The following is a 223-nucleotide window of genomic DNA, read 5'->3' as shown; positions in this document are numbered from 1 at the left end:
GATATTCCAAAAAATGTTCAATGTAATGAACGTTTCCGCTGCGATCCTCTGACACAACGCGGAGACCGGGAAATTCCCGCCGTCTTCCATCACTTCTCGGAATGGCCGTGTGCTTCCGCGCGCCCTGGCCGGGACTAACTCCTCGCGACCGTCACTGCACGTGAACTGCAAATCCCGCCCCGGCGGCCAGCTTCGGACTCCGATTGGCTGACTCGGCCTGAGT

The sequence above is a fragment of the Mesitornis unicolor genome, unplaced genomic scaffold (assembly GCF_000695765.1).
Source record: "Mesitornis unicolor isolate BGI_N332 unplaced genomic scaffold, ASM69576v1 scaffold5953, whole genome shotgun sequence".
NCBI classification, from domain to species: Eukaryota; Metazoa; Chordata; class Aves; order Mesitornithiformes; family Mesitornithidae; genus Mesitornis; species Mesitornis unicolor.
Note: the sequence above shows the minus strand (reverse complement) of the source record.